The sequence below is a fragment of the Castanea sativa genome, chromosome 1, assembly GCF_040712315.1.
Source record: "Castanea sativa cultivar Marrone di Chiusa Pesio chromosome 1, ASM4071231v1".
Lineage (NCBI taxonomy): Eukaryota > Viridiplantae > Streptophyta > Magnoliopsida > Fagales > Fagaceae > Castanea > Castanea sativa.
This window is the reverse complement of record NC_134013.1, coordinates 81,530,379-81,545,167: the sequence shown is the minus strand read 5'-3', so window position 1 is coordinate 81,545,167 and position 14,789 is coordinate 81,530,379. Positions and strand designations below refer to the sequence as shown.

Here is a 14,789-nt window from a genome sequence, read left to right as displayed (position 1 = left end):
AATTACGATAACTGGTTACCAATCCAAGACGAGAATATTTGGACTCTTTTGAGAAAACAAATAACTCTTAAGAGTAGGTTGTACACGTACATATCATTCTTTTACTTTGGCTGGGTTTGAACTCCAACTGTTTTAACAACTTTTTTTATTTTTCATTTTACAACTCTTTTGTTTGTTTTGTTTTTTCTTTTTTTTGCAACTTTATGTCATTTTTTTTCAGTTTTATAAGTATTTTTCTATTCTTTTCTTTTATTTATTTCATTTTTTATTACATTGGATCCACATTAGGGCAACCTTAACAAGCACTGTACAATGCTTGTTAACATTTCTCTTTATAAAATGCCATTAATCAATCCGTTACAAGTCAGATAGTTAGAAGTTTTGAGAAAATTATAATGAAAATTTGTTCAGACAACATTATCTAAATTAAGTCCCCATTATGGTTTGGAAGAAGAAGAAGAAGACTGGGGTATCAAGAGTAGTGACGTAAAGAAAATTTTTCAAAAAAGGGTTTTCCAATTAGGTCAATATAATACTACGAAAGGGACTGGTTACTATAATCCACCGAAGAGACTACCATGGTGGGTGGAGGTCTGTATATGAAAAACGTACACCTTGATGCGTATAGGACTGCACTGCATGTCTTTACATTTTTGAGTACTTGAAAACTCTATTTCGGTGTGCATGCAACACATGTGCATGGTACTGTGGGAACTCAGAGGGTGGTCATGACCTGACCAAATTCAATCTTCAAACTTAATAATTTAATAGGTATTTTATTCAATTCAACTCAATATTATATTAGTGAACTTATATAGGATCGATAATCGTAACAAACCACCATTATGTTGTTTGCAAGGTTAGACTTACTACCCTTCTATGGTAAAAATACCTAGTTTTTAAGTGTAGGTGGGTAAATTTTTAGGGAGGAGACAAAACTGCAATAAGGGCTTCGAGGAGGACCAATCAGAGATGGATCTTGGCAAATTTGACAAACACCTTGCTAAGAAAGAGAAAATTCAGATCGACAATGACCAAAGGAGGTTCTGATCTGATGGTTAAGTAAGTGACCTAGTGGGAGAAGAAGAGAAGTGAAAATGACAAAGTAACAGTGCCTAGGATTTCAGACCTTACTCATTAATGGGATGGAGCAGATTAATTTTAGAGATGTGTGAAGGGCCGGTTTTGGTGAATACATACTATAAAACAGCAAAACTCCATTGTATTTTGATTTAAACTTTTTTTTTTTGTTTATTTTTCAAAAATAAAAGACATAACTTTTTATTGAGTTTCGCATTTGACTTTTTGTTAACTTTATAATATTTTGCAATATAAACTTTTGAGACTTTACAGTTTTACACATAATTATTCTAATATATAATTTCTAATTGAATTTAAATTTTACTATGTATTTTAATACTCTATTATAATCTTAGCAACATTATATTTTCTTTTAATGATAGAATATATATAGTTTGAAATACAAACACAACCCATTTATAGTTTGAAATAGAGTTTAAAAGGATTAAATTCAGTAGTACGCTGGCAAGTTCCGTTTTTATTTTTTTTGGAAACGTGGATGTCCCTGGCTCAAGCTCTATATTTTAGTATTTAATAACAATATTTAAATGAAAAAACTAACTTCACTCCAAATTTATATATGTATATAGTGGCAACAGCTAGTTAGTAGGATATTAAAGACTGGATTGAATTCCATGGGATTGGCTAAATGGTTTCTAAAACCATATGATATCTATAAAATCTTGGGTTCAAAACTTATTGTTAGCATCTTGGGGCCACCTCAAGGGATTCTTCCTTGTAATAACTTGATGTGTATGGGACGAGAGACTATATATACTCAAGGAAATAGTTAGATACTTAAAAAGGTCAGAATACCCTCATTTGTAACAAAAAAAAAAAAAAAATTGGATTGAGTTATATATTTATTTATTTTATTTTAGGGAGATTGGATTGAGTTGTGCATATAATTTAGCTTCCTCGTCTATCTATGGCCAACCCTCATTTTTCGGTCAATGATATCGTCACCGTAACTTCTAATTAATTTACACAAAAATTAAAGCGTTTTAGTCTTATCTTGATTATTCTAGTAGCCTAGGTTTATCTATATTTATAATTGGAATAAATTTTTTTAATGTAATTTTTTTGTATTTTTGAAAACAATTCTTTTATCTAACTGAGAATAATTTAATAATAAGAAAAATTAAGAATATAAAGGTAAATTCAAAATTTTAAAATATAAATTCAAAATTTTTTTTTGATAGAAAGCTCATCAATTTTATTCATTAACTGAAATAAAAGATAATGCATGTTCTAAGAAAACATAGCTCTTCTTCAATCCATGTAACAAGATCGTCTATATATATAAGACTGGTGTTTTGCTAATAAGTGTGCCTGAGAGTTGTCTTGACGACCCACATGTGAAATTGCCACAGACCGGAATTAGTGCAGGAAACTAAGAGTACCATAATAAACTGCTGCAATGGAAGTTGGGATAGGTGTATTGCCCAACAAAGAATTAGCCACCACTTGAGAATCACCTTCCAAAACGATTTCATTAAGCCCAGCATCTCGTGCAAACTGAACTCCTGCTTCAAATTGGACATACTTGGGGTTGGGGGTAACAATGAGTTTTGTGATTGCTCTCATAGTAATTGTAAAGAGGGTAGTTTCTTTTCTTTTATTAAAATCTATAACTTATGATCTATTTTTTCCCCAACATCATTCCTGTCATAATTTACATGAACATGCAATTGTCAAAAGTCGTGTTTTTCCTAGGAAAGTATGTCACAATCACATCCTTTATTACTCAGTTTAGCTTTTATTCATTCTATACAATTGTCAATTATAAATAAACCACTCTTTCTCTCTTAGTGTGGCTTATACATTGGTGTGTCAGACTCCTGAGGCAAAAAATACTCTACTCCTTTGCAGCCCCGTGTAGCTATGGGTGGTTTTGACGAGTACAAGCTTGCAATGGCTGTGGTGGGGTTGCAATTTTCTAATGCAGGTGTCGCTCTCGTCACTAGAATGGCTCTGGTACAAGGAATGAATCCCAGAGTTTATGTAGTTTACAGGCAAAGCCATAGCAACTATGGTTATGTCACCAATAGCTTATTTCTCAAGGTGCAACCTTTATATCTAATCTCCTCTCTTTCTTTCTCACTATTTATATTATTTATTATTCAGTGTAATCATTGCACACAATGTTTCCCTCACATGCATGGGTGAAGATTTCATTGACGTGAAACCTATCCTTATGAGTGAAGTGTTGTACGCAATTGATACATAAGATACCACCTCATTTCTGTTAAGATTTTAGTAATTCTTGAAGAAATGGATTGAATTGAGTAAACTAGAGGAGAGGTAGAATATTAGAGAATTCGGTTAGTTAGGATAGTTGAGATAGATGAGAGTTAGAGATGAGGATTAGAGGGAAGATAGGAATGAGAATGTAATTCTTTGTTATGCATCCAAAAACTGAGTACACCCTTCTGTTTTACCCCCTTTATACTATTACAATTCCACCCTCTTAACTAACTTGATTCTTGGCTCTATGTAACAACTAACTAACTAATTACCAGCTAAGCTAACTAATTGCCATGACATCAGCACAACTAATGACATCAACACAACAACTAACTAATTGCCACTAACTAATCTTGACAGGTAACACTGCCACTCACTACTCAGTCCTAATTACAACTCTTATCAATTCCCTTCCCTTTAAAAAAGACATTGCCCACAAAGTCCATCCTTTGCCCCCCAATGGTCACAAAACCTTGCCCACAATGTGAGGAAACTGTTGTTGCAGGGAGTAGAGTGACTCCCAAGTAGCATCTTCTGGAGATTGACCATGCCAATGAACCAAGACTTCAGTGATAGTCCTAGATCTTAGCTGTTTAGACTTGTGTTGAAGGAGTGCAACTAGTTCAAGATTAAGGACACCAGCAGAAGTAACAGGAGGAAGAGTTGGGATTGGAACCACATTTGAACCCAACTTAAGTTTCAAGCATGACAAATGAAAAATTGGATGGATGGAGCAATCAGTAGGCAAAGCAAGTCTATAGGCCACTTGACCAACCTTCTGCACAATTTAGAAAGGCCTATAATACCTAGGAGAAAGCTTATTGAATCCCTTAAGCCTCAATGAATGCTGCCTATAAGGCTGGAGCTTCAAATAAACCCAATCACCAACATTAAAACTTTTATTATCTCTATGCAGATCAACTTGAGATTTCATCCTAGCTTGAGCAAAAACCAAATTCTGTTTAAGCAAGGAAATGAGGTCTTGTTTGTTTTGCAGTAATTGGTCCACAGCTACCATTTGGGTGAAGGGAGCTGCAAGCACTAGGTTTGTCACCAACAAAGGCTGTCAAGTATTGCTCTAGACTCCTATTCACCACTTCAGTTTGGCCATCAGATTGGGGTTGATAAGCTGAAGACAAAGCTAATTCAGTACCCTACAACTTGAACAACTCTTGCCAAAAATGGGCTGTGAAAATTGTCTCTGTTACTCGTAATGGTCTTAGGCATACCATGGAGTTTAAACACATATTTCATAAAAACTACAACTACCTTAGCAGCTATGTAAGGATGAGAGAGAGGAATAAAATGGACAAATGTGGTCAATCTGTCAACTACCATAAATATCACTTCATAACCATGAGACTTAGGTAAGCCCTCAATAAAGTCCATACTGATATCAAACCAAAGTTTGTCAGGAATAGGAAGGGGCTATAATAAATCTGCAGACTTAGAAGTGCTCACCTTAACCCTTTGGCAAACCTCACAACATTGGACATGGGATTTAACATCCTTAACCATACCTTTCCAAAAGAAGTTCTGCCTAACCCTATGAAGGGTCTTCAAGTAACCAGAGTGACCACCAAGAGGAGAATTGTGAACATGCTACAACACTAGAGGCTTCAATGGTGAACTATGACTAAGGAAGACATGACTCTTATAAAAAAGAACCCCATTATGAAGAGTGAAACCAGCAGGGGTAGAACCTTCAACAACCAAAGCATCAAACAATTGTTGATACTCATGATCATAAGCATAACTATCCTTAAGAATGTCCAGCCAAGAAGAACAAGGAAAGGAAATCGGGAAAAAAGAGCCAGAATTAGAGTCCTCCAACCTTCTTGAAAGGGCATCAGCAACCCTATTCTCCCTCCCATGCTTATATTCCACCAAAAATGAATACCCCAACAACTTAGTAATCCACTTCTGTTGAGTAGGAGTACCAATCTATTGCTCAAGTAAATACTTAAGCCAAAAATTCCTTTTCATAAGAAGATAAGTGTAAACTTTTAGCCTTCAGAACTTCACTATGATAAGCCAAAAGTCTATTATCTAGCATCAAAACAACACCCAACACTATACCTGAAGCATCACATTCATTCACAAAGGGCTTAGTAAAATCAGGTAGTGCTAGTATAGGAGGGGTAGATACAGCCACCTTAAGAGCAATAAAAGCCAAATCAGCTTGTGGATACCATTGGAAGACATCTTTTTTAAGTAATGCAGTTAAAGGAGTTGTAATGAGTCCATAATCCTTAATGAATTTTCTATAGTACTCAGTCAAACCCAAGAAACCCCCCAAGGCCTTCACTGATGTAGGAATGGGCCAATTTTGCATGGCATCAGTCTTCTTGGGATCATTTCTAACCCTTTGGCCTGAAATTAAATGCCCTAAATACTCCATCTCTTCACAGCCAAACACACACTAGCTTTGCTTAGCATACAATTGATTATCAAGCAACACAATCAAAACCATCCTCAAATGAGAAACATGCTCCTCAACAGAACCACTAAACACCAATATATCATCAAAGACTATCTGGCTGAATGGATACTTATCAAACATATGTATTGATAGCACATTGTGTTAGGAACCTAGAGGTTCCTAATGGGGATGGGTATGAATTGTAGGAGAATTGATGAGAATTGTAGAGAAATTGACTTATTTCGAGGTAATCACCCTCTATAGAGAGAGAGAGAGAGAGAGAGAGAGAGAGAGAGAGAGAGAGATGCACTAAGAAAATTGGTTAATTCTTCATTTCATATCTAATGTTAAATTACAATAATGTATTTATAGGAGACTAGCTCTAATGTCATTGGCCCACATGGCTCAAGATAATTGGCTAATTAATTCAACATGTGCTCTATGAATTAAGCCATGTGTTAAATGAGCTACATGTGCTCAAATCCTAACTAACTCATCATAATCTCAACCAACAAGCTAGCTACCCAACTAAAGAGATTACAACAATTATTTCATAGTCCTAACATATGTATTTTTTAAGGGGAAGGGAATTGATAAGAGTTGTAATTAAGGCTGAGTGGTGAGTGGCAGCGTTACTTGTCAAGATTAGTTAGTGGCAGTTAGTTAGTTGTTGTGTTGATGTCATTAACTGTTGTGCTGATGTCATGACAGTTAGTTAGCTTAGTTGGTAGTTAGTTAGTTGTTATATGGAGTCAAGAATCAAGTTAGTTAAGAGGGTGGAATTGTAATAGTATAGAGGGGGCAAAACAGAAGGGTGTACTCAGTTTTTGGATGCATAACAAATAATTACATTCTCATTCCTATCTTCTCTCTAATCCTTATCTCTAACTCTCATCTATCTCAACTATCCTAAGAAACCCGATTCTCTAATGTTCTACCTCTCCTTTAGTTTACTCAATTCAATCCATTTCTTCAAGAATTACTAAAATCTTAACAAATTTTGTATCAGAGCCAATTCTGTCACTATGGCAGAAACTCGATCTTCTTCTTTCCTTAATGAAAAAGTCAATGCTTTGTCATTGACAATTGAGCAACATGACCAAGAGTTTCATATAGTCCATTAGATGCTGGATGCAGTCACAAGTATATTGCAGGCCCTATCAGAGATAGTGCAGGGTATGACAAAAGCTGGTAATGGTTGGCAACAGAGATCTCCATCATCCCTTCCAAGAACTTCATCTCCAATGGTGACCAATCAACAAGATTCTTCTTTGGTTGCGATTCCTAAGGCTGTGAGATTGGAGTTCTCGAGGTTTAAGGGTGAGAATCCATCAGGTTGGGTGTACAAGGCCAACCAATTTTTCCATTTGTACAATACCCCAGTCAACCAGAAGATATTATTAGCCTCATATCATATGGAAGATGAGGCCTTGATTTGGTTTCAAGATGCAGAGTAGGTTGGACTTTTTACTAGTTGGGAGGCTTTTGTTAGAGCATTGCATGTGAGGTTTGGTTCTTCTTCCTATGATGATCCTATGGAAACTCTAACAAAATTGAAGCAAGTGGGGTCTGTATTTGCTTACAATGGATAGTTTGAGGCTTTGTCCAATCGAATTAAGGAAATATCTGAGAAGCATAGACTCAGTCACAAGTATATTACAGGCCCTATCAGAGACAATGCAGGGTATGACAAAAGCTGGTAATGGTTGGCAACAAAGATCTCCATCATCCATTCCAAGAACTTCATCTCCAATGGTGACCAATCAACAAGATTTTTCTTTGGCTGCGATTCCTAAGGCTGTGAGATTGGAGTTCTTGAGGTTTAAGGGTGAGAATCCATTAGGTTGGGTGTACAAGGCCAACCAATTTTTCCATTTGTACAATACCCCAGTTAACCAGAAGATATTATTAGCCTCATATCATATGGAAGATGAGGCCTTGATTTGATTTCAAGATGCAGAGGAGGCTGGACTTTTTACTAGTTGGGAGGCTTTTGTTATAGCATTGCATGTGAGGTTTGGTTCTGTTTCCTATGATGATCCTATGGAAACTCTAACAAAATTGAAGCAAGTGGGGTCTGTATTTGCTTACAAGGGACAGTTTGAGGCTCTGTCCAATCGAATTAAGAAACTATTTGAGAAGCACAAACTTAGTTGTTTCTTGAGTGGATTGAGGGGTGAAATTAGATTGCCAATTAGAATGCTGAATCCCCAAAATCTGAACTCAGCTTTTGGTCTAGCCAAAATACAAGAAGAATATCTTCTTGCTTGCAAGAAGAATAACCAACCATGGGGTGAATTGTCCAAGCCTTCAATTCTGGGTCCCCCACCAAATCAAGAATGACTTGAAGACTGCCAGACTTCCTGTGTAGAAGCTTACTGCTATGCAGGTTGAGGATTGAAAGAAGAAGGGGTTATGCTTCTATTGTGAGGATAAATGGCATATGGGACATCAATGCAAGACTCCAAAGATCTTCCTTATTGAAGGGTTCTAGCAGGACAGTTAGGGAAGTGAGCAAGAGGTGCTTGAGGAAAAAGAGGCAGTGGTGAATGATGCTTCAACAAATTTGTAGTAGCAGATGGCAGGGTGTGCAAAAATCACTCTGTATGCCTTACTTGGAAGTCCTTCTCTAGTTACAATGAGAGTATGGAGTAGAATTAATCATCAAGATGTGCTTATCTTGATTGACAGTGGTAGTACTCATAATTTCTTGGATATTTCTTCATGGTCATCCTTGAAATTGCCATTGTCAACTCAAGAAAGTTTCACTGTTAAGGTGGCTAATGAAGAAGTGCTTAGAACCCAAGGTACTTGCCATGAGGTTAATCTTAGAATTCAGGGTCAAGATTTGCAGGTTGATTTGAATGTTTTATCTTTGGGTGATTGTGATATGGTTCTTGGTACTCAGTGGTTATGTACTCTTGGACCAATTAAGTGGGATTTCAAGAAATTGGCCATGGAGTTTAGTCTTAGGGGGAAGGGAATTCTGTTTACAGGATTGCAACTATCTAGCCTCACTCTTTAAGAGGCTGACCAATTCTTTAAACCAGTCATCAAGAAAGGACTACTGCTGCAAATCATATCCTGCCTTACTCCCTCAACATCAGTGCATCAACATGGGGCCATTACTGAATTGCTACAAGAATTCAACAACGTTTTTGAAGTGCCTACTGCATTGCCTCCTTTCTAAGGACATGAGCACCAAATAGTCTTGAAGGAGGGTACCAAACATATGTATTGGTAAGTGGCAGTCATAGTCATTTTTCATTACCTGTGTTGTTAGTAAGGAAGGCTGATGGAAGTTGGAGAATGTGTATTGATTATAGGTCCTTGAATAAGGCTATAGTTAAGGATAAGTAGCCTATCCTTGTTGTAGATGAGCTACTTGATGAATTGAGTGGTGCTGTGATTTTTTCTAAGCTGCACCTTAGATCTGGTTACCATCAGATCAGAATGAAGGAGGGGGACATTCATAAGACTGCTTTTAGAACACATGAAGGCTATTATGAATTTCTAGTTATGCCATTTGGCCTAACTAATGCACCATCCCCCTTTCAATCATTAATGAATGAAGTGTTCAAACCATATATGAGGAAATTTGTATTAATATTCTTTGATGATATTTTGGTGTATTGTGGTTCTGTTGAGGAGCATGTTTCTTATTTGAGGATGGTTTTGACTGTGTTGCTTGATAATCAATTGTATGCTAAGCAAAGCAAGTGTGTGTTTGGTTGTGAAGAGGTGGAGTATTTTGGGCATTTAACTTCAAGTCAAGGGGTTAGAAATGATCCCAAAAAGACTGATGCCATGCAAAATTGGCCCATTCCTACATCAGTGAAGGCCTTGAGGGGTTTCTTGGGTTTAACTGGGTACTATAGGAAATTCATTAAGGATTATGGACTTATTGCAGCTCCCTTAATTGCATTACTTTAAAAATATGCCTTCCAATGGTCTCCACAAGCTGATTTGACTTTACTGCTCTTAAGGTGGCTGTATCCACCCCTCTTGTACTAGCACTACCTAATTTTACTAAACCCTTTGTGATTAAATGTGATGCTTCAGGTATGGTATGGTGTTGGGTGTTGTTTTGATGCAAGATAATAGACCTTTGGCTTATCATAGTGAAGTTCTGAAGGGTAGAAGTTTACACTTATCTACTTATGAAAAGGAATTTTTGGCTTTAGTGAAAGCAATTAAGAAGTGGAGGCCTTATTTGGTTGGAAAACCTTTCGTCATCAAGACTAATGACCAAAGTTTTAAGTATTTACTTGAGCAGCGGATTGGTACTCCTACTCAACAGAAGTGGATCACTAAGTTGTTGGGTAATTCATTTTTGGTGCAATATAAGCATGGGAGGGAGAATAGGATTGTTGATGCCCTTTCAAGAAGGTTGAAGGACTCTTATTCTGGCTCTTTTTTTCCCAATTTCCTTTCCTTGTTCTTCTTGGCTGGACATTCTGAAGGCTATTTATGCTTATGATCATGAGTATCAACAATTGTTTGATGCTTTGGCTATTGAAGGTTTTGCCCCTATTGGTTTCACTCTTCATAATGGGGTTCTTTTTTATAAGGGTCGTGTCTTCCTTAGTCATAGTTCACCATTGAAGCCTTTAGTGTTGCAGCATGTTCACAATTCTCCTTTTGGCGGTCACTCTGGTTACTTGAAGACTTTTCATAGGGTTAGACAGAACTTCTTTTGGAAATGTATGGTTAAGGATGTTAAATCCCATGTCCAATGTTGTGAGGTTTGCCAAAGGGTCAAGGTGAGCACTTCTTAGTCTACTGGTCTATTACAACCCCTTCTTATTCCTGACAGACCTTGGCTTGATATCAGATGGACTTTATTAAGGGCTTACCTAAGTCTCTCGGTTATGAAATGATATTTGTGGTAGTCTAGGTTCCTTTTATCAATTAGTGCATCTCTCTCTCTCTCTCTCTTAATTTCTTTCTTTTTCTATAGAGAGTGACTACCTCGAATTAAGTCAATTTCCCTACAATACCCATCAATCCCCTTACAATGAATACCCATCCCCATGCTAGGTTCCTAGCATTTGGTATTGAATTCATCGATCTTAAGACGTGCAATTGTGACCAAAGAAAACTTTTGAAAGAAATACAGCAAATGTTGAACAAAGTCTTAGAGGATGTCAAGGATATTTCAAAGATGGTCAAGGCCTTGGCTGAATCTAAAAAGACCATGAAAATATGACGGAAAAGGAGTTACAATCTCTTAATTCAAGAGATAGCAAGAGGATCACGGAAGAGGAGTTACAATCTTCAAAGATTGCAAGAGGATCTTAAGAATATGACGGAAGAGGAGTTACAATATTTTAATTCAATGAAACTCAAAGAACAATTTAAGTTCCAAGAATCTACTGCTGTTGTTGAAAGCCAGAACGTTGATTTTTGTGTCAAAGTGGATGATGATATCCATGTACACACTACCCTTGAAGTTCAGTCCAAAGAACCAACGAAGAAGGTGATGACGATCTTCCAAGAACCAATTCTTGATGCACCAATGGAGGCTTCCATTTAAGAGTCTATGATTCAAGAATTGGCAATCTAAGTGTCAGTGATCTAAGATGCAAGCACCAAAAATTTTAATGGTTCTAGAATCAAATGAGTTCTTGAGGATACAAGAACATTCCAAGATTCAAAGAACCAATGAGACCTTGAAGATTAAAGAACCATTGAAGGCTCAAGAATTCGAGCAAAGTTTAAAGATTTACGAAGAAGAAACCTTCATGTGCACTGGACCGTTTGTCCAAGAGAAATGCATGAATATGGTGATCAAAATGTCACTAAGATATTGGTCCATTGGAAGATCTCCTTTAATGAAGGTGTCATTTTACAACACCACCTTGTGGGTAAAGTGTTTTCAAGGGGAGATAAATGTTAAGAATATGAAATAATTGTTGTAATCTCTTTAGTTAGGTAGTTGGTTGAGATTGTGATGAGTTAGTTAGGATTTAAGCACATGTAACTCATTTAACACATGACTTAATTCATTGAACACATGTTGAATTAACTAGTCAATTATCTTGAGCCATGTGGGCCAATGACATTAGAGTTAGTATTTTATAGATACATGATTATAATTTAACATTAGATAATACCAATTGAAGAATAAACCAATTTCTTAGTGCGTTAGTGCATTTCTCTCTCTCTCTCTCTCTCTCTCTCTCTCTCTCTCTCTCTCTCTCTCTCTCTCTCTCTCTCTCTCTCTCTCTCTCTCTCTCTCTCTCTATAGAGGGTGACTATCTCGAATTCAAGTCAATTTCCTTATAATTCCCATTAATCCCTCTACAATTCATACCCATCCCCGTTAGGAACCTCTAGGTTCCTAACAACTTCTCATGCACCCACGAATGGAACATATAACATGGTTTTTTGGTTGCTAGGAGAGAATCCAATAACTGTTCTTTGAAGTTAAGGAGCTTTTCTTTGATATTTTTGAATGCTCTTATAGGGTAGATTTCTATCTGAATTTGTTACTTTAATTTTTTTTTTAATCTTTTTTTGCTAAATTACTTTAATTGTTTATTGGTGACTGATGAGACCTACTAAGATTTTTTCTTCTTCTTTTTCTTTTTTTCCCCCTACTACAGTGTAACATTGACTCAGAACCTTTTTTTTTTTTTTGAGGGCCTATTAGCTTCATCATCAATTGGAACTGCAATGATGAATCTTGTCCCCGCAATCACCTTTGTACTTGCATCTATTTTTGAGTAAATTTATGAACTCAATTATGTTCTTTAATTAGTTAGTCTAGGGTTGCATAGTACATGGAAATGAATTCAGTACTCTTTTATTATAGATATTGTTTGCATGCTTTGGGGCATGGACAAAATTAAAATGAGTGAAAAATATGATAGAAACCGGTTTCTTAATACTGGATTCTAATACGTAGATACAAATGATGTGGATCGGAGTAGCTTTCCACATGCCATGCTAGTAAACTTTTGACAATTAACAAATTAAGCAACGAATAGAATAAATTCATCTCCAATAAATTTTCCAAGGTCCTAATGCTAATTCTTGGTGGTTTAGGTTTCAAATTTTGATATCTATCTATATCTCATACAGTTAGCTGAATTGAACTTCTGATTTCTTACCCTTACTAATTAATCATTTTTCTTACCCCTAGGATAGCTTAACAGATGGGAGTATATTTTGCATATGAAATAATCTCTTGCAATCATAAATGTAATCCACTAGAAGCTAGGAAGAAATTTTTTTTTTTCCGCCCCCGGGGGGGGGGGGGGGTGTTAGTTGTAGTTATACTTATTCACTCTAAATAATAGGGCCATTTATAATTTCCATAAAATTTGAAAATTTGCAATTAACATCCTTGTTTGACTAAGATAGGTTAGTTGTAATTTTGATATAATAGTGAAATTCAAGGAATTCACCACCACTTATCTATTATGATTTATTTTATTTTCAGACTAAATTGGACAGCGGGATGAAGCTAACAAATTAATCTTATATTAGAGTATTGATTGCAATCTTTGTAAATTACTATTATTTATTTATTTATTTGTGAGAATGGTTAGTAGAATATCTATTGAATATATGGCAACTTGAATTCCTATCCCTAGCCTCTTCTCCTTACCTCCAAGAATTTTGTGCATGGGGAGGTATATCACTTGGACTAAAATGAGGTTATTATTTATGATTAACATGCATCTAAAATTAACCCTATTTATTTCCAAAGTTTTTACTTGTTTATATTCTGTATTTGATGATTAGTATGGAGAAGTTGAATTTTGGAAGCATGAGAACTATTGCCAAGATATTAGGGACAATCTTGTGTGCCATTGGAGCAGTGTGCATGGCATTGCTTATGGGACCAAAGTTGCTAAATTCTGAATTAATCCAACCAGAAAACTGATTGCTGGGTTGTCCATTAATCTTTGGAAGTTGTTGCTGCTGGGCATTGTGGCTGATTTTAGAGGTATCTATAGCTCTAAAGTTATCTTTTAAACAATCAGATAACTATTGGATCACTAAAGCTATATTTTAAACCAGGTTCCAGCTTCAACAAGCTATCCTGACCACCTATCTGTATCAGCTTGGATGTGCTTCTCGGCTACTGTACAATCAGCTATACTTGCAATTTTTCATTGAAAAAGACCCAAATGCATGGAATATACATTCAACTCTTGAAGTTGCATGTTATTTACCTAAGGTAAGCAGTTTTTTTTTTGGTGCTAGCTAAGAACTTCTTTAATTAAGTACGTAGTTGGTTTCAATAAAATGTTCATTTTAATTGCTCATTTAATATGGTAATTGAATTAAACATTGACATGATATATCAATATAGTTGAAACTGGAAAATATTATGAGCGGGGATGTATAGGATCTGGGCTTACACTCTGCGTTCAAGCATATGGTGCATGTGTATCACAACGGAGTCCAATCTTTCCTGCAATGTTTAATCCTCTGTGTACAGTTATTGTGACCATATTGGCTGCTGTGTTTCTTCATGAGGAGATCTATACCGGAAGGTAACACATGAAGTCTCAACTTTGCAAAACTTGGAATGTGATTTTAATTAAAATTAATTTTTATTTAACAGAAAAATCCTTATCTTCCATCTGATTTGATTGAGATGGGACGGTAACAAAACCATTTTTTATTAAAAATTTTATTATGACAAACTTGGATTTTTCATTCATCTTCTTGGGTAATACAACGTGTTTTTTAGGAAAATTATTAATGGTTTGATATGTTAACTTTTGATATCTAATAAGGTCCAATATGGCTTCTTCTTTTTTCTTTTTTCGTTTTTTTTTTTAATTTCTTTCTCTTCAGATTAATAGGTGTCGTTGTGATTATTATTGCTATTGGTTTAAATGCCGTGCTATGGAGTAAGGCCAAAGATCATGCTAAAATCAATGAAAATGCAAATATCCAAACTAATGAGGCGAGGAATGTGAATAAAGTCAAGTCCTCAAAGAAAATAAGTTGGAAAATTGATTTGGAGGACCCCTTTTATTATTATTATTATTTTTTGACTTTGAGGAACCCCTTTTAG

At 35.8% G+C, this 14,789-nt stretch overlaps 1 pseudogene; it reads left to right on the top strand.

The window, feature by feature from the left end:
- Positions 1-2,964: 2,964 nt before the first annotated feature.
- On the top strand, positions 2,965-14,789 carry LOC142635431 (WAT1-related protein At4g30420-like; annotated as a pseudogene).